Here is a 19,911-nt window from a genome sequence, read left to right as displayed (position 1 = left end):
TGTTTCTGGGTGCGTTTTAACACAAGCTGTAGGCAAGATTTTCGGAGTTTGTAAAACAAGAGCAATATTTCAATAGGCAGCAAACATTATGGCTTCATAGTGTCGGAACTGAGTGCCTGCATGAAAAAAAAAATACGCTTCGAACTTATAAATATTATATACGCACCGGTTAACCCAGCACCTGTGCTTAATATGTCCCTTCGTAGTTATCTTTTATTTATGTACAAAGACATAACAATGGAATAGCGCATAACATTTACTGCTTTCTGTGAAACTCTTCATATTTGCTCTAGCCCCATTGTCGGGTCACTGCGCATGTGGCCATTTCTGGGCAAACCCCCAAAATTAAATGAGTATGTGCCATGTGGCACATCGGGTATAGAAGCCCCCAATGCACTTACCTATATATGTGCACATTGACCCAAATTATATATTGCAATCGTGTCGTTCTCTCTGCAGACACCTCTTCTCATCAGTCTCGCTTATTCTTCTTCGCATCAGTTCTGTTACGTAATTCCAGTTTTATTTTGAAAGACAGCTATTCCATCCTTTGGCATCTATGTTTTTTTATGCAGTGGTCACTGTTTCAGTCAGTGCCGACCAGCACAATGCGTTGTATTCCTGCCTATTCCGTTCTGTTTCTCCCGAGTTTTCTGTTCGCCTTTTTCCGAACTAAGAGAATGTTATTTCGTCTGCTGCAGCTGTCATAGAAAATACCGACCCGAACTCAAGCTTGCGGACTTGTTTCGGCAAAGCTTTGTATTAGAATTTTGGTAGGCAAGTAAACAAAACGGGGAAACGTGCAAATGAAAATTATGCAAGTATTAAGAAAGTATAGCAATGAACCTGGGTCGTTCTTTATTGACACTTTTATGAAAAGGTGGTATATCGGAACTTCTTAAAGGACTCAAAAGCGTTCAGTTTGTCATTCCCAAAATAAAGCTATGGGTATGCGTGTTTCACCTTTATTACAAGCGCATACGAAGAAAATGTTGGTGCCGAGAGCTCAACAGCTGTTCTTCGTTCCTTGACTACCAATGCAGGAAAACTCTCATGCGTGAAGCTGCGCGCATGAGCAGAAAGTTAACGGTACCGCTAAGGAAGTTATTAAACCGGAATAAAGGAACGCATACTTTCACAGGAAGTAGTAATTCTATGTCCATTAAACGTAAGTGAAGCACAAATCCAGGGCCACAGTTAAAAGTGCTTAGTTCAAGTTACAAGTATCAAAATTTACACGTACTGACGATTGTCTAGATTTAAGTGAAACAACACAACAGTTTTGTAATATCGGTGGCTGCGTGTGAGGTTGCTAGTTGAAGGCAGCTTTAGACAGCCATTGCATCTGCTTCTATGTTAGTTTTTAGGTGATTGAGCCGAATTCTTGCCGACAGAGAAATGAGCATATCGTACGTGGGTGCATTTGGGCTAATTCGAAAAGGTATCTTCCCGTGCGTTTCTCAACAATCCAGCTGCGGTAAAATAGGGCGAGAAACTGTAAAGCAGCATCTGGAATCTTAGCAGTATTCAGGAAAGAATGCGACGAACGACAGACCATGTCGTCACTCCTAAGCTTGCAAGCACGACGGTGCTGTTGTGCTTCCGGGCTCGAAAGAGACGGTGGTGCTAGATTTTTTGGTAATATTTGAATGCATAAGTGTTGCCTGTCAAGCTGGAGCTCACGTTAGGGTCCACATTAGGATTGGAAATAACCAACACAAGCAATAGCCGGATTTCTTTCATGACAACGTTTGAACTCCTATAAAGCGTACTGTGTCGAGTCTGTTGTCACGCCTTACCGCACTGTCACGTGTTCAACATTTGGTCGATATGCTTGCTTGTTACTTTCTGGTGCTTCACTAGTGTTTTTTTTTCTGCGTATTTTGTGTGCAGGAAGCAGTCCGCGCCTGGTGCAATCGTCGTCAGCCTGCCGAGGAAGAAACGGAAGAGGAGGAGGCGGGGGAGGAGGACTCGCGTCACCGTTGACGCCCTGGATCGACGCGCGCCGCACAACTCCGAGCCGCCTGGCTGAGCACTGGTGAGCTAACCGTTTTGCGCGTTCCCTTCTCATCACCAAATTTCAGTCCGGTGGACGCAATCGCTTGTGGTACTGGAAGAAATTGGCAGGCTCCAAGACGCGCGAATGCGGGGTCAAGAACTAGCGCGCAGAGTTGAATCAGGTGGATGGAGAACCTGCTTGAAGTTGCAAAGGGCTTAACTAATGCGCGACCACATACGATCGTTTGGGACGTGCGGTTCCGTTGAAGATAGGGTGATGAACCGTGTGGGCCCATCACGCCGTCGGAGCTGAAGCTTGGGTTATTAGTTCTGATTGTCGTCGTTAGCTTTTTCTTAATTTTTGTAGACGGCATTGAGGTGACGGTGAAGCGGGTACAGTTTATTGCTTTCGTTTATGCCTTATGGTTTCGTAGCCACGGGTACCTTGCAGAGATCTCGCACTGTCTAAGCGAGCCTTCTGTCTCCGAGAACAAGATGCGCGGTGACCGAGCAGGGAAGCGTGTCGCGGGCAGCGCAGCCTTATCGGCTTTCTCCAGATGTGTTGACACGAAGGACATCAGAGCGTCGAAGAAAACGCTCTCGAGACGCCACTGCTGGCGAACGTCTGTTCAGTCCATACTCAAGCTTCAAGCGCGTGCGCAACCAACATGACTGAACCTGTAAAATCTCGACAACAGCCGAAAAAAGCTACTTGAGTTTCTTTGATAGACAGTTCTTGTAAGAATGGGAAATTTCATCCCGACGCCAGGTCGCGCCTTCTCACGAAGGCATGATGACGTCACTGCGTTTAGAGCCTTAAAAAGTGTCGAGACTATGTTTATTTTAAGGCGTAAGCCTTTAGTTGCTTACGAGTGTCCTGGCGCAGTCAGTGGTGGACGCAGGAAAGCGGTGATCACCAGCGAGGGGAGCAAGGAGAGGAGGCGCCATGCCAGAGAGAGTAGTGGTTCTTGTGGGGAAATGAGGAAAGGCTGGCACTATCTTCTGCAACCCTTGCGGGAGCGTGGGTCAGCGCCAGCACGTGGATGGATATGGGAGTGAAGGAGATAGAAGGAGGGAGAAAGGTAGAGAGTTGCCATGGCAGCAGCGGAGCAGCCGGGCCGGGAAGGCCCAGTGGCTTCGACCGGAGGAGTGGATGGGTGATAGACCATAGGAGGCGGCCCAGCAGAAGCGAAGTTGAGGTGGATCAGGAGGCCCGAGGTGGTGAATAGCCGTTAGGCGTTAGGTCTTTGAAGAAATTTCCTAGAGTCTCACCGAGAGCCCCGACGAGTCGAGGTACTCGACGACACTTAGTAAGGCTGGTAGCTGATTACGACTGGGGAAAAGGATGTCTTCCTCTCGTGAACATGGGAGCCCCAGGTGAGAGAACTCCTACAGAAGTCGGCCCCGGTGCTGCAGGTGAGCAGGGCAGGCCAGCAGAAGGTGCTCCAGAGTCTGGGTCACCGCAGGAGGTACAGGCTAGAGAGGTGGGTTTCACAAGGCGGTGCCGGCGGGCTGCCGTACAGTAGCAGCCAACCCGCAGTCGGAGAAGCAACGAGGTATCCATTCGTGGGAGGCCGTGCTGTGGAAGAGGCCGTGAAGGCCGTCCCAGTGATACCCGTTTATCCGGATGGCCGGCGATGATGTGCCGGCGCAGCCTGTGTCTTGCGAAATCCGCGGCCGTTACAGAAGGGCTGAGGGGGACGCTTGAGTGGATGGCGCTCTTTGCGAGAGTGTCGGCCTCGTCATTGCGCGGGATCCTTACGTGCGCCGGTAGCCAGTGCAGGGATAGTGAGCATCCTGCACCCTGATGGGTCGCCAGTCTTGAGGAGAGCAGTGCAACCCCAAGGCTAGCCTTGTCAGGGATCTGTAGGCAAAGCAGTGCCGCCTTGGAGTCGCAGAAGATAGCTTCCGGAGTCGTTGGTAGCTCCTCTGCCGGTAGGTCCACAGCAAGGTGGACTGCTGTTAGCTCTGCTATCGGCGACATTGGCGACAAACCTTGCAGCCATATGGCTGTGATTGCATACCATGCTCGCGGCCACGGCGGCGTCCGTTCACAGAACAGTTCAGACGACAGCCACAGAGGCACTCCTAGATAGGCTTTCGCCTATCGCAGTTTAGTTCAGCAAAGTGCCCAAAGATCTTTTTTATTTGTACTGTATATATACCTTATTTGTAATATATCATTGCTACTGTATTTATTTATTTATGGCTGCGTTGTTGCAAATGTAAACGTTGAATGAAGATTGGTCCGGATTGCTGGCGACGGAGGAGGGGAAGTGATTCTATTTTCGTGGCGTCTTTTGCACAAATGAATGAAAGTACAAGTAGGTGTGACAGCTCGGCGCTTGAACTTTAAAACGATAATCGACACGTCATCAGGTGTAGGAGGGCAAAGAAAAAACAGCATTCTTGGGATCACGGTTAGCGAAAAATATTTTATGAAAAGAACATAGCAACGGGCAGTCGTCCTTCTGCAGGAGAGACCAGGGAAATTTAAGGGAAGACTTGATTGCGGACACTTTATAAAACGAGCGGAATGGTTCTGGACGGCTTCAAGAAAAGAAATGAGCACTGAATGATGGAGCGTAATCTATCTTACACCTAATAAATGTATTGTAGAGAGTTAGGTTTAGTGAGACGAGAGCTGAAGAAAACTTTCGGCTGAAGAAACCAATCATGCGGCTTGCAGTGTTATTTACTTAATTACTATGCGTATACCACGTTAAAGAGGCTCCAAACCAGCCCTCGGGCTTGGTGAAACATAGTCAGCGGCTAGCGTACGCTGCACCTGGGTCTAGTTTTGCTGTCGTACGCGGTGCGTGGAGCTCGCAAGCGGATCACGAAGTCACCTTTCTCTCAAACGCTCTCTTATCAACAGAAGGCCCGTTCCTCACTTTCTTCTAGTTGCTGTATTTCCTCATTCCCTAAGACGGCTGCTATTGGACGATCCTCATTCCCTAAGACGGCTGCTATTGGACGATAGCTGACTTAAAGCTGAGGTTGGAATCATGGCGCAGATACCCTGGCCGTCGTGGGGTGCCGCCACCAGTTCACTGGCTAAGAGCACTGCGGTTCGCTGAGGACAACCGCGTATGGCTTATGTTTAGCGCGTCGTAGGCACCTAAGACGGAACTCGTGGCGTCTGCGTTAACATCCAAAATCAAATTTGAACTGCGCGCCCCGGTGAACATTAGAAGGCGGACCGTTGTGGGCACGCCCCACTGCGCTGTAGCCTTCCCAGTACAAGTAATTGAAGGAAGAACGGGAGCACAGCGGAGGTCGTGTTTGATTGCCAATAACTCGACCTCTGGTGAAGGTATTGAAGTACTTTTGCGGTAAAGTATTTCTAAAGTAGAGTCTTTTCACTTCAGATGCCTTTCTCCACTTCGATAAAAAGTGGTTCAGGGCCCCTTCAAGTTCCTACAAATGTGTACGTAAAGACATTTGTAGCTATGGACTGGAGTCAATTTGGAGCCATTAAGAAAGTGTGAAAACGAATTGCTACGAACACTTCTGCGACACATATTCATAATTCTGCACTTACTAACACCAGTTACTACGCCCTAAAGGAGGACTGTCGAGGTCTGATTAAAATGCTGCACAGTTACGCGGGTTAGATCATCATCATCATCATCATCATCATCTTTTATGGCCGAAGACCTCTTCCTGCGACCAATTACCCCTGTCATGCGCAAACCCATTCCAACTAGCGGTTGCGAATTTCCTAATTTGATCGCCACCACCTAGTCGCCCGTCGTCCTCTCTACTGCGTTTCCCTTGTCTTGGCACCCATTCTGTATCCCTAATGGTCCACCGGTTACCTAACTTGCGCATTACATGACCTCCCGAGCTTCATTTTTTTCTCTTAATGTCAATTACAAAATCACCTATTCCCGTTTGCACTGTCATCCGCACTGCTCTCTTTCTGTCTCTTAACGTTACGCCTAGCGTTCTTCGTTCCATCGCTCTTTGCGCAGTCCTTAACCTGTTTTCGAGCTTCTTTGTCAGTCTCCAAGTTTCTCATCAATAATAATTTATTAGTTGAGAAATGCATGCAGTAAGTCATAATTATCAATGCGAAGTAATAGTAGCCCCAGAACGGCAGAAGTAAGGGAATAGATGTGTGAGTAATTACTGCTGGCACTTACGTATTGGGTTCTCTTGCTTAAAAAACACTCGATACATTTCAGCAGATGATGGTCAATGGTAAGTGTACTGAGCTTTAGAAGAAGGCGATGCACACCTGTATTAAAGACTTTCTGGAAGTCGAGAAGTATGTCGAGAAATATGCAGTCTATGATAGAACGAAAGTAAAGAGGAGAACAGGTCATTAGTTAAAAGTAAATCTTGAGTTTCGCAGGTGTAGTATTCCTTCCTGAAACCTGTCTTGTCCTTATTCTATAAAATATTATCTTGGTGAACATTTTATGTAACACTGGACGCAAGCTATTGGGCCTATAATTTTTCAATTCTTTAATGTCTCCCTTTTTTGTGGAGTAGTATAATGCTTGTATTCTTCTAGTTTTCTGGGACCTTTGCAGTCAATAGACACTTCGTATAGAGAGCCGCCAGTGTTCTAAGCATTATGTCTCCTCCATCTTTGAATAAATCGACTGTTATTCAAGTCAAGTCAAGTCAAGTAAAGTCAATTTATTTCAGCATTTCTTTTGTACAAACAGAAGAATGCTAGGACAAGCACAAAAAGCTGCTAAGCTGCAGCTTGACTGGGTGCTTGCCCCATCACTTGGCAGAAACAAGAGACAGAAAATACATTTGAGTAAAAAAAATATTTACAGATTTCTAATGGTCATGTAAAAGCATGGGAAAAAAACACAAAGTACATCATATAAAATACTCAAAAATCTGTAGCGACTGCTCTGTTATAGTATGTCACTGAAAAATATATAATGAATAGTAGCGCACAGAACAGCAGAAAACAGAAAATGCTAAACACATGACGTAAAATAATTAGATACCTTTCTACAAGAAAATTGAACAGAAGTACAACATAAATATTCCAATTCGATGTAGTAGTCTAATCATACAGTCAACGAACGGTCTATATCTTTTAAGAGCACCAGCGATTTAGTAGAAAAGTTTTCCATTTTTTTGCGGGTTAAGTTATCTATGTCGATATTGTCTTTTTTCCAGGTCACCTAAAAGGGTAGCTATGCGCGATTGTAACCTGTTTGTTCCATGACATGTTCTTGAAAAGGGAGTCAGCCAAGTGCTTCAATTTCTGAGCGTATAGGGTATGTCGGATGGTTTTGTTAAGGTGCTTCTCCCCATTTCATGCCTTGCAAGGCCCTTCTGACCTCATCTCTAGTTATAGTAGGAGTTTCTGTATCCTGTTCATTATTGTTTCGAATAGAGTACTCCCGAGTCCTCTGGGTACTGTACAGCTATAGCCATAGTTGTACGTCAGTGTGTTCTGTACTTGACTGCATCACCCAGTAAGCACACAGGAGCGCGCATTACAATTAAATTGCGGTGACAGGAACAACTTATCTAGAGGAAATAAAGTTTTAGCTGAAGAAATGCGTAAATGTTTGTGTAGGCGTAAGGAACATTGATCAGACACCTCCCTTCGCGCGAAATCATTTCAAAACATGCGGCTAGGGAAACAATCTAAACTGCGCGTGTACTTATTGACTGCTTCTTACACTCACATTAAAAAAAGATGTTTTAGTTACCGATACTCTTTCTTTCGGTAATAAACATTATCATTGAGAGAAATCATTTTGTAGCATTTAGGGGTCTTACTTCCAATCACACGCACAAAAAATAGATCCCTGGTAGGGCCGTGTTCATTTCTATCAGCAATCTATGCTATACCTAATCATACGTATACATTTAAATGCCCATATGCACTAACCCCACATAACTATACCAATTACTAACTTCACCTAATTTATCATACCCTATGCATATAGTTATTTAGCACAAGATTCTCACACACAAATCAAAAAGACACTCCTTACAGACACTACATAACGCGTACAGATATTTGCACCACGACTTACGCACAGAGTACCAGGTTCCCTAACTTGTAGATATGCGCCATCGAAGAACCAAGCCTCGGAAAAATATCAAATGGCTTTTCATCTAAATCTAGGCTGCTGTCAGTGCTACATTATCATCGCACAAATGTTCCGGTAGATGGGAGGAGTGAACAATTTCCCCATGCACGTTAAAAAATTTGAGGCTACAGCTTCTCGTACGGAACAAAAAGAACGTGCGAGGTCATGCAGAGTAATTCCACCAAAGATGACTGAACAGGAGTCCTTTTTTATTCACCTTCGTTGCTGTGCGGTATAATGTATGAATAAAGTTATGTGCAAGCATTAAGGCCGGCTTGTCTCAGGTACTGCAACAGCGTCTTGTGAAATCTGTTTCCATGCGCCACCGCTCATAGTCGTCAGGTTGGTCAGTTTCTGAATTCACATTCCTGAGTACATTTTCGTGGATTGTTATCGTCCCAGGGCATGCTCAATGTAGAAGCTGGCGGGTGCTGCAGACTCAGGGGCACAGCAAGTTTGGATTCCAAGGTGCTCATTGGACTGGTGCTTTTGTTCTATCAAAGCTATTTAAAGATGGGACCTCTTTTGCATCCTCACTTTTACAGTGAAAGCTGTATATGACTACCTTTCGGTAAACTTTTCGGCGTCCGGCAACAGAAACAGACTCAGGAATTTCTAACAAACCCATACAGGTGCAGTGTGGCGGCGCAGATATCAATATGCGGAACACATTAGAACGATCGCCGTGAACAATAGCGTGACGTCAAGGTTACCGCAGTTATAAGCAGGGGAGGTATCGGTGCTAAAGAACAGCTGCGTTATCAATGGAGCGGACACGTATAGTTCGTACACCCGAAGAACAACATGCGTGCTAGGAGTGCCGGAGGAAACAGCAACGAGAATGTAAACGACACAATGCGTTGGCGGGCTAGTTGGTGCGAATCCATGAATACTTTGAATCCATGAATACCGGAAAGAATTGAAATCTGGCGGTGATTCCCAAGTACATTTTTATCCCATTCCTTAAAGACTGGATTTACTCTAGCTACTTGCATTGATTTAGGAAATCGACCGAATGAGAAAAAGATTATAAATATGATCAAATACTGGACATATAAGGCCAATGACATGATTTAGCGGTCCCATCTGAATTACATCTGCACCTTGGGACTTAGTGGTATGTATTAAATTGATACAAGATTAAGCTTCAGCGCAGTCGGTAAGAGTGAGAATAAGGTGAAAGTGCGCTCATGTTTCCCGCAAGTGACAAGTCACATTTTATGTTGTGGCAAACATTAAGGGCATGTTGTTGGTGTCTAAAGAAATCACTGAAAGCACCTGCCAGAGTTGAGCCATAGAGCCAATTACTATCACATGGAAATTACCAGGAATGACGCAAGTTGTCCTAGGGTGCAGCAAGTCGTTAAAGTTTCGCTAAACCGCATCCGATCACGCATTTGCTGGTACTTAAAATTTTTTGATACAGATAAGCATTTTTAGCCATTCCTAAATTATGTGTCAGTTGACTCCTTCATGTTTTGAATTCTTCAAAATATTTTTTTTGGTATTTAGTTTCACAAACTGTGAATACAGAGCAATCTTTTGATTGATACTTTTCACAGATCACGAGTGATCCAAGGTTGACGAGCCTTGTAAGACGCTCTCACTTTTTTTCAAAAGAAGACTTTGATGATAGAGTTCTTTGAATTTTGTAAAGAAGGCACAATAAGCATTGTCACCAACATAGAAATTGAGAACAGCGGTACACATTTGCTGACTATAGGAGCTGCGAAATGCTTCTAAATCTCGCGGTGTTACTGATTGTGCATAATGAGAGGGAAAGAGGTTCCGCTTGCACTGGTTGACACGAAAGGTGATCAGTAATATCAGTGTAGATCACGTCTGCGTTTATTGTATCTGGCTCAGCTTTGTCGGAAACACAAATATTAGAGAAACATTTTCCTGCTTTACTCGCGTCGGTTCGGTAATTACAATACTAAAATAGTTTCCTGTATATAGGTCCTGAAGTGTATTCCTGGAAGGAGTACGCGCAAGCGAGTCTATTTAGATATGGCCGCCATGAAATATACTATAATTGTTCTTCCACTACGTATCTAAAGTGTTCTCAGTAAAAAACAGAACATTACGTAGGTCACCGGAAAGGAAACTTACGAACTGCGTAAAGTCAGTAATTCTTAATCAGAAGAAAATTGCTCGGCTGCCTTGCAAATGACTTCTCCGATAAAAATAGCGCCACCGCCACCGCGCTTATCACGTCGATTTCGGTAAAAAACACTGATAGTCCGGCGGGTCAAACTTTTCTGTGGCATTGCTATAACAGGTTTCTGTAAGCATTACTGCCGTGAACGGCGTGCCGAAGCTTATCAGCTTCGCATGTCGCATGTTTTATCAATCTATAAACTCTGCAAGAGCGCATGTCTAGCAGTAATGCTAAGGCTGAGATGAAATGTTCAACTATGCTGTGTATATCTATCGAATGAATAAAACCTTCTAGACGCATTCAAGTCGAAAAATGACAGCAAGGGCTTTCTAGTTTTGAGAAGGTTGTTAATTCTATGTGGCATATAGCCGATAACAAGAGCATACCGCCACAATATCTGCGTGAGATTTAATGAGGCTAGGCATACGGTGCTAGCTACGTTAAGGAGACCATTTATGTAAACAAGCGGGCAATCCCTTCCGAATTGCGAACATATGTTCTTGTATTTTTATCCAGGTGTAGTTCCGATTACAGGCTTTCCTTTTCGCGCTTGCGGCCCCAAAAGTTCGCTTCATGGCAAGCCAAGATTGCCGATGACAGCGGCTGTTTCCTTGCATGTTCTAGGAAACAGTCGCGCTCAGCTCTGCGTGCGAACTGAACAACAATATTGGGAGCCGTAGCATTACCTGCTGTTTCAACTCTGTGACAAGTTTAATGTCGCGGTTTTCAAGAGGCATGAACTACTGCCTGCCCAATTTTTTTTTTTTGAACTCCAATAAATTGCTACGGAAGAGTGTTTACAATGACGAAGGGGTGAGCAGGGAGAAGAGGACGACGACGATTGGAGGCTAGCGCTGGCTGTTGCCTCTTGGAAAAGTGCGGCGTATTTCCTTGTAAATATACTTGTATATAGCCTTTCGTCTGCGTCTTCCTAGGTAACATATCTGGTGGAGGTGGACGTTCCCTGTACCTCGCCATGGAGATTCACAGTGGACGGTACACCGAGCCTTCCTTCATGGCTCCCGGGGATGACAACTCGCCTCAGCCGCCTCCGACAAGTGCTGTCACTTCGATGACCTACATCATTCTCCCCGCTTCCCGTGATCCAGGCGTATTCTCGGGCAAAGATGGGGAAGACGTCGATGACTGGATGAGCCTGCACGAACACGTCAGCCGCAATAACCGGTGGGACCCTACTATTATGCTCGCCAACCTAGTGTTTTACCTCGGTGGCACACCTCGAGTTTGGTTTCGGACGCACGAAGATAAGCTCACCAGTTGGGATTCTCTTAAGCAAAAGCTCCGAGAATTGTTCGGAAACCCATACGGTCACCAACTTGCCCAGGAAAAGGCGTTATCCGGCTGCGTGCAGACGTCAACGGAGCCCTACGTCACGTACATTCAGGACGCCTTGGCTTTGTGCCGCAAAGTTGACGCACACATAACTGAGTCCGACAAAGTCTCCCACATCCTCAAAGGCACTGCCGATGCCGCCTTCAACTTGCTCGTTTTCAACAACGTAGCGACGGTGGATGCAGTTATCAAAGTGTGCCGCCGTCTGGAACTCGCTAAACGCCGACGTATTGACCATCAGTTTGCCCATCTGCCCAAAACCCAAGCGACATATTCCTGTGCCGACGCTCCTCGTCCCGCCAGCACTAGCGATGTTACCCGGATCGTCCGGCGTGAGATCGAGGCCCCCTATCCGGCTGCTTTCGACTCCAGCCCCTCCAACGCACCTGCAGTCAGGGTTTCCCTGATCCAGGCAATTGTCCGCCAGGTATTCGCAAACATGGGTCTTCAAACCATCTGCTCGGCCTATCGCCCTGATAACCACTCGGCTTTATCGATTCCGCCCCGTCCCGCATCTCATTACCCCCCACGTTTGCGCAACCCATCTGAATGGCGCACTGCTCATGACAAGCCCATTTGTTTTCACGGCCGTCGAATCGAGAAAATTTCTCGGCAGTGTCGTAGTCGCTGGAGTTCCCCAACCCGGTCTACCTATACTGCCTACTCACGCCCCCAGGTGGCCCTTGTCGTCCCTGTGTGCACGCTCCGTTAATGCCACCGCTGATTCTCCTGCGCCGAACCGCCCCTATTCTCGTTCGCCTTCGCCGCAACGACGACCATGTCGCTGTCCCCAGCCCCGTCGCTCCCTTTCGCCGACTCCTTTCTGACGCCGCTCCCAGCCGGAAAACTAGATGATGCAGCGCCTCGAGGTGACGCTGCATTGCTCCCTACGCCGCCAAATCCTCTACTGACGTTGCCCACTCATCTGAACCTTATTGATGTGCAAGTCGACGGTGTTTCTGTATCGGCTCTTGTAGACACTGGGGCGCATTTGTCGGTAATGAGCGCTGGCCTTCGCAACCGCCTGAAGAAAATAATTGCGCCCGACACGACGCCTGTTGTCCATGTCGCCGATGGCGGAACAGCCCTCGTAAGTGGTGTGTTTGCCGCCTGCGTCTGCTTCGCTGATCGCTCCACTATCGTGCAATTTACAGTCATCGCCCACTATCCCCACAACATCATCTTCACCTTAGACTTCCTCTCTGCACACTCTGCTCTCATCCATTGTTCCGCCAGTACTCTCCGCCTTGACCTGCTCATTCTGTATCCCGCTGAACCACAACACAGTCGCCTCAGCTTCGTCGACTTCGTTCGCTTGCCACATACGGCAATGACTTACGTTGATTTAGTGTCATTTCCACCAGTGCATGACGGTCACTACATCGCGGCTCCTATGCAAGACGTCCTACTTACACACGGGATCACAGTACCTCATACATTTTTATCTATTACGGCGAATCGCGTCTGCCTACCAGTGGTCAATTTTAGCTTGACGACACAAGTGCTGCCACGTGGGATGTCGCTGGCCCAGCTTTGCTCATTCAAGGATCACTCAGTAGCATTTATTGCAGTAGACGACAATTCAGCCGATGCTCCTCTACCATCGCAGTCGGCAACGTGTACCATCGCCGTCTTACAGAAAATGATTGCGCCCGACTTGCCGTCCGAGCACGCTCGTGAGCTCTACCGCGTTCTGTTTTCTGCCACGATATTTTTGACTTTAACGATCGTTCTTTGGCCCAAACTACAGCTGTTAAAGATCGCATTAATACCGGCGATGCCCTTCCTATTCATCGCCGCCCGTATCGAGTGTCACCGGCTTAGCGTCAAGTTATTCACGCAAAAGTTCGCAAAATGCTTGCCAAGAACATTATTGAACCGTCATGCAGTCCATGGGCGTCACCTGTTGTAGTGGTAAAAAGGAAGGATGGCTCATGGCGCTTTTGCGTGGATTATTGGCCCCTTAACAGAGTTAACAAAAAGAACGTGTATCCACTATCTCGGATTGATGACGCCCTTGACTGTCTCCACAATGCTCCCTACTTTTCCTTTATTGACCTTCGCTACGGCTACTGGCAGATTGCCGTGGACGATCTCGACCGTGAGAAAACGGCTTTTCTCACACCCGACGGTTTTTATCAATTCAAAGTGATGCCGTTCGGTCTATGTAACGCCCCTGCCGCTTTTGAACGCATGATGGACTCCTTTCTTCACGGCTTAAAATGGTCCACGTGCCTGTGCTACTTGGACGACGTTATAGTGTTCTCCCCAACGTTCGCTACGCACCTGGAGCACCTCTTTGTCGAGCCGGTCTGCAACTCGACGCATCGAAGAGCCAATTCGGCCGTCGCCAGATAACCGTCCTTGGACATCTCGTTGACGCGAACGGAGTGCAACCGTACCCAGGCAAAATCCATGCAGTTGCGCACTTCCTTTTTCCGAAGTGTGTCAAGAATGTGCGCAGCTTCATCGGCCTTTGTTCGTACTTCCGCCGTTTCGCGAAAACTTTTGTGGCCATAGCACGACCACTAACCGAGCTTTTGAATAATGATGCCCCTTTCCAGTGGGGCGATATCGAGGCCCCTGCATTCTCGCAGCTAATCGACCTTCTGACAACGCCTCCCGTTCTGGCCCATTTCGATCCTTCTGCACCTACCGAAGTCCGTACTGATACCAGTGGCCACGAAATTGGCGCAGTACTGGCCCAATGCCAGCGTGGCAACCACCGCATTATCGCTTACGCCAGCAGGCTTCTCTCTCCCTCGGAGCGCAACTATTCCATCACTGAGCGTGAGTGTCTGGCCCTACTTTGGGCGGTTGCGAAATTCTACCCATACTTATGTGGCCGACCCTTTTCCGTTGTCACGCGCTTGGCTGGTTATGCTCACTGAAAGATCCTGCAGGAAGAGTTGGTCGCTGGACCTTACGCCTCCAAGAATATTCGTATACTGTCACCTACAAATCTGGCCGACCACACAAGGACGCTGACTGCCTGCCTCGCTACCCGGTAGACGAGCCTGACGACGCGGATAGTAGTACCGCCAACGGCATTTTCTCTCTGTCTGCCTTCACTAGCATCGCCGATGAACAGTACCGAGACCTATCGCTGCGAGCATTCATCGAGCGTCTGCGCTCTACACCTACCGACGCATCCGTTTGCCGATATGTCCTTTAGGGCCGCTTTCTGTAGAGAAGGAAGTTACTTCCTGACGGCTCTGATCTTCTTCTTGTCGTGCGAAAACATCTATGACAGACTGTGCTTTTTGAGATGCATGATGCACCCACTGCGCATCTTGGGGTAACCCGCACGTACGACCGCGTCCGCCGCCGCTTCTATTGGCCTGGTCTCGCTCGCTCCGTCCGACGCTATGTTGCTGCCTGTGATCCCTGCCAACGTCGGAAAACACCTCTGGTGCTACCTGCCGGTCATCTCCAGCCGATCACCATCCCTGTGGAACCGTTCTTTAGTGTTGTATTAAACCTCCTTGGTCCCTTTCCCACGTCATCCTCTGGAAACAAATGGGTAGCCGTCACAACTGATTACACCACCCGATGCGTTATCATGCATGCTCTCTCTACCAGTTGCGCCACTGACGTCGCGGACTTTCTCTTGTGTGACATTACCTTACTTTATTGTGCCCCGTGACAGCTGCTTACTGACCGTGGTTGTAACTTCCTCTCAAAAGTTATCGCCGACATTGTGCGTTCCTGCTCCACTCAACACAAGCTGACTACCTCATACCATCCTCAAATCAATGGCCTGACGGAGCCGTTAAACAGTGCTCTTACCGATATGCTGTCCAAGTACGTTTCCAAGGACCACCACGACTGGGACATTGCCCTTCCTTATGTTACATTTGCATACAATTATTCCCGGCACCACACCGCTGCATTTTCTCCATTTTATTTACTGTACGGTTGCGAACCAACCTTGCCCCTTGACACGGCACTTCCTCCTGCTGCGATCTCAACAAGCAGGTATGCGCGCGACGTCATTGCCCTCGCCGATCATGCACGCCAGCTTGCCCGTGCTCGACTGACGGCCTCGCAAACCACTCAGCAGCGTCAGTACAAAGGCCGCCACCGTGACGTACAGTTTTCGCCTGGTGCGCTCGTGCTCCTGTGTCGCCCTCTTGTCAAGTCGGACATTTAGAGAAAGCTCCTTTCGGGATACAGGGGGCCATACCGCGTGCTACGCCAGGTGACGCCTGTGACGTACGAAATTGCTCCTGTGTGTTCAACCTCGTCCTCTACTCTGGCATCTAGTGATGTCGTGCACGTCAGCAGGCTCAAGGCCTACTACAATGCTTCCGAGTCCAACCGTAGTCGCTCCGGGACGGCGCTTTTGCCGCCGGGGGTAGTGCTACGGAACAGTATTTGCGATGACAAAGAGGCGAGCAGGGTGAAGACGACGACGACGACTAGAGGCTAGCGCAGGCTCTTGCCTCATGGCCAATTGAATGCGGCGTATTCCCTTGTAAATATTCTTGTATACATCTTTTCGTCTGCGTCTTCCTACGTAAGAATATTCTAATTAGACGCTTACGGTACCCTATCAGGTTATTGTTGCAGCATCTAGAATAACGTTATTTTGTGTGAGTCCGGCCTCCTGTTCCCTGACTAGGGCACGGAAAGCACAATGCTCCTCCTGCAAGTTTTGAACTTTCTCTTTGAGTCCTTGGTTTTTTTTTTCCACTCGGGCACCTGGCCGGTTAATTGACTCGTAGCCTTCAATAAAGAATGTCCAGGCTGTTCTTGATTTCCCTTATTTCCTTTCTCAAGTCACCTTGGAGGTTATCTTTCATAGCGCAAAGCTCCTGTCTCACTTGTGTCTTGAAATCCTCAAATCCTTTCTTGAAGTTCCTTACTCGACAGGCATCATACAGGGCCTTCGTCCTGGTGACATCGCTGTGTAGGCGACAGTGAATTCGCTTTCGCCACCTCACACCGCGTGATTTAGAGAGAGAGAGAGAGACAAAGAAAAAAAATTATTTAAAGGCAGAATGCTTAGCCGGCGTACATTCGCCTACACGCCACCTCGTAGCGAATGGGGTGGATGGGAAAATGCTAGAAGAAGGTGTGCCTGATTTGATGTTTGCTTTTCGACATATCTTGCAAACGGTGTAGTGCATAAACATTCCAAGAGGTTACACGATGTATATCATGAAAATAAAGACAATTGTTTACATCGCATTTACCTTCACAGCATTTAACTAACTGCTTCGGTAAAGTTTCGCAAAAATGTATTCCACCATGTGCGCTAGATCAGGATTACTTGTTTTTTACGACAGCAATTACGTGGGCTCTCGAGGCGCATTCGCGCCGCGGCCAATGGCACTGTCGTCAGCGCCGTCGTGCTGTCCTGCTATCCATGGACGTGGCTCAATCATCGCCGCCCGGACAGCGTTCTGGCTTCCGCTGCGGGCATGGGCGCTGTGCACACACGCATTGGCGTCACTCCTGAGGCGTTGTGTGCTAACCACGCCATCGTGGACGCGCTCACCTGAAGTCCTTTCATTGGGTGCCGACGAATGCCGATGGTTTTTCGGCCACGGCCAGCGTTCATCACTGCGCCAGCAGGCTTACAACCGTGACGCTGTTCGGCAGAGACAGTTGTCTCGCACGCTGCCTCGCGCCGTGTCGCTTCCGCGCATTATTAAAGCACCGTATGAGGAGGTCGAGTGTAACGATAAACCTTTCTATTGCTTTCAATGCTGTCTTCCACCCGAAATGGTGTTTTTTTTATCGATGAAGCGGTTTTCCTGAAGGTTTCCGCCCGACTTCCGTTTCGCGTAAGCTACGTCCTTGCCCTGGACATGGCTCAACATCTTTTATATTTATTCTAGCTTTTCGAAGCAGTATATTGGCAACATATTACCGAGCCTTCATTTGTTTGTGTGTTAAATGAAGGTCGTACACCTCTACCCCCCCCCCCCAAAAAAAAAAAACAAATATTGGAAAGCGTGAAAGCACGCTAAATAATTTAACATATTACTTAGTTTTTACAGGTAGTGTTTCGGTTTCGTTTCTACTGTTTCATGATGTCATGACTAATAAGATAGTCACCCAGGAGCAGCACATAAAGAGGTTTCGACACATGCTGCAGCTTGCTGGGTCGCCTCCAATGCTGATGGCCGGTGTGAGGGCATAGCATCATAGAGGGTGACCGAGCGAATTGGAGCAAATGTCAAAATTGGGCGATGCCTCGCTCTCCCGTGGTCACCTTCTGTTTTATGAAGTCGTCACGCAGTAGACAGGAAACTGAAGCTAGCTGTAAGAAAGCTAATCTATCACTTTAGTTAGGGCACTCGTCTAGCGAGAATTTTGTGGGGCTTAGAGTGTTGAGACCTTCATTAAACGCACCAAATGAAGAACAAAACGCAGCTTGCCAATACGCTTTTAACACGTTAGAAGCATCAGTGGCGCGCACTTACTCTTAATTGAAAACAAAGAACGAAAACCGAATAAAAGTAGTCGGCCACCCCAAGGCTGGCCTTTTCATTTTAGCATCCTTTTAGGTCTACAATGAGTGTCACCCTGGGCTACCAGTCATGAACACATTCTAATGCTTTGAGCACTTCAATGCACCGGATGATGTGACGCTTCCGTTAAACAACAGGCTTGCAGAATGCCTTTCGAGGTTGCAGTGAAATCAGGCCAGTCGCACCCGTAATAAATAGTGGAGGCCAGGAAGCACTATTAAGTCGAAAGGCAGCTCGGTCTTCGTTTCCAGCTGCTAGAAACCTGGAACCGAAATCACAACGCTTGTCCTTCTAAGTGCTCTTTTCCACCGACCGGCTGACTTCGCTAACATATCCAGCATCAGGATTGGCTCGAGCTTTCTCTTAAGAAATATTCTAGCCCAAGAGGTCTTTGTGAACACTGGCTCAAATCCTCAGTGAATGTAGCGGTAGGTCTTTATTGAGCGTTCCCCGACAAATGACTCAGTAGTAAACCCCTTCACAATGTTGCAAGAAAACATGATAAATTAGGTGTTTTCTATTGGGCTGCACTTTCTGCGCTAATTAAGGGAGTTCAGCACTTTTGTATTCTTTTTCCGCGGTGCAGCGCGCGCCCTCTGCATTCTCCTATTAAAGGGACCCTCATCCACTTGGTGAAAGAACACAGTCAACGGACAGCATATACTGCTGCGAGCATCTAAACCAAATACTGTGCGCGGCGCGGGCATCTCCCAAGCCAGCCCGGCCTCCTCCTTATAGAATGTGTCGAGGAATCAATTACGTGAATAATTGGGCTACCATTGCCAAAGATGCGGCAAACGAATTCTTGAACGCTACGCACTGTCAAGACATGGAGAACCTGTATTTTCTCCTAAAAGAATATACTTGTATATTCCAAAAATTGTGCGCGAAATAACTGATATCACGGTTCCAGGCTTTTTGTCTGTTTAATATGTAAAGCAAATACCACACGAACTTTACAACCATATCAGTTCGAAACCAGCAAAGCAGTGTATGCCGCTGATATGAAACATGTAACCGCCGTGGTTGCTTAGTGGTTATGGTGTTGCGCTGCTAAGCATGGAGGTGGCAGGATCGAATCCCGGCTACGGCGGCCGCATTTCGATGGGGGTGAAATACGAACCCACCCGTGTACTTAGAATTAGGTGCACGTTAAAGAACCCCAGGTGGTCCAAATTTCCGGCGACCTCTACTTCGGCGTGCCTCATAATCAGAAAGTGGTTTTCGCACGCTAAAGAAAAAAAAAGAGAAATGTAAAATCTATGAAATTGGCACGTTGAAGACGCATTTTTTAATGAAAGGTTGTCATTCAAGAACCTTGCTAACATTTTTATACATATACAACGGCCAGCGAAAGATCTCAATGACGCTGTCCTTTGCTCCAATGTATTGCGCAAAAGTAGCTGTCACCGGTCGTATATATTGTGAGTGATCGCACTGAAACTATACTCGTAATAGAGAGGCCATATGGAAAGCAGGAATTCTGCAACATATACGACGGCGAGTGAAATGAAAGTGAGCCAATGAGAATATACGTCAAATGACGTGCTTTATTTAAAAGCAGTCTCCATGGGTATTTAGACAATTGCCTAACTGACTAACGAGTCCCGTGATCCCCGTTGCTGCTGCGAAAATTCTGTAACGGACTCTTTCACATCATTGTCCGACAGGAATATGATTCCCTTGAGCTATTTCTTCAAATGCTCCAAAATGTGGAAGTTGCAAGGCGACAAGTCTGGTATGTATGCCGGATGTTGCAGCGTTTCGCACGTGAACTTTGCCAGCTTTGTATTAACCACATCAGCGACGTGGGGATGGGCATTGTCATGGAGCAAGA

At 47.4% G+C, this 19,911-nt stretch overlaps 1 protein-coding gene across 2 annotated transcripts in view; it reads left to right on the top strand.

The window, feature by feature from the left end:
- The window catches only part of LOC135899445 (uncharacterized), a 359,804-nt gene that overhangs the window by 165,836 nt on the left and 174,057 nt on the right, over window positions 1-19,911 (top strand). For both annotated transcript variants that reach the window (XM_065428696.2, XM_065428694.2), the window contains exon 2: window positions 1,894-2,038. The gene's annotated coding sequence lies outside the window, so the exon portion shown is untranslated. The remainder of the gene's footprint in view (window positions 1-1,893; window positions 2,039-19,911) is intronic.

The sequence above is a fragment of the Dermacentor albipictus genome, chromosome 6 (genome assembly GCF_038994185.2).
Source record: "Dermacentor albipictus isolate Rhodes 1998 colony chromosome 6, USDA_Dalb.pri_finalv2, whole genome shotgun sequence".
In the NCBI taxonomy this organism is placed as follows: Eukaryota; Metazoa; Arthropoda; class Arachnida; order Ixodida; family Ixodidae; genus Dermacentor; species Dermacentor albipictus.
The sequence above is the reverse complement of the archived record's forward strand: the minus strand, read 5'-3'. Positions and strand labels throughout refer to the sequence as shown.